Below are 821 nucleotides of genomic sequence, written 5' to 3' on the forward strand. Positions count from 1 at the left end.
GCCTGAACAGGGCAGAACAGCAGCTTTGGCCAGAGCCGGGGCAGAAGCACCGGCTAACACGAAAGCCAGAAAGCTGGCTGGACAGATCTACCTCCCCTGAGAGGGAAGGGGAACTGAATACAAGGAAACAGCCCACACAGCGGGACAGGTCCCCCCACTCCACCTTCGACAGAGCCCAGCAGACTGGCGAAAACTCTCATGTCAGAGTTTCACACCTGGAGAGCAACAAGGAATGACCCAGCTCGGCGGGGGCCAGGGCAGCTGCCATTGCAGAAACCCGCCTAACTTTCCTGAGTAAATAAAAGACACAACAGCTGCCGGGCGCGGTGGCTCACGCCTGTAATCCCAGCACTTTGGGAGGCCGAGGCGGGTGGATCACGGGGTCAAGAGATCGAGACCATCCTGGTCAACATGGTGAAACCCCGTCTCTACCCAAAATACAAAAAATTGGCTGGGCATGGTGGCGCGTGCCTGTAATCCCAGCTACTTGGGAGGCTGAGGCAGGAGAATTGCTTGAACCCAGGAGGTGGAGGTTGCGGTGAGCCGAGATCGCACCATTGCACTCCAGCCTGGGTAACAAGAGCGAAACTCCGTCTCAGAAAAAAAAAAAAAAAAGACACAGCAGCTCCACAGAACCCGTGGCAGCCCAGCAGCACCTCTGCAGGCAGGCAAAGGAAAGGCCACCTCCCCAAGCAGCTACCTGATATAAAAACTATATAAATCCAACGAGATGGGAAAAATATCACCGCAAGAAGAATGAAAAGCATCAAAAACCAGAACGCCTCTCCCCGACCACGAGATCACAATGCCTCACCCGCAAG

This window comes from Callithrix jacchus, chromosome 3 (genome assembly GCF_049354715.1).
Source record: "Callithrix jacchus isolate 240 chromosome 3, calJac240_pri, whole genome shotgun sequence".
Lineage (NCBI taxonomy): Eukaryota > Metazoa > Chordata > Mammalia > Primates > Cebidae > Callithrix > Callithrix jacchus.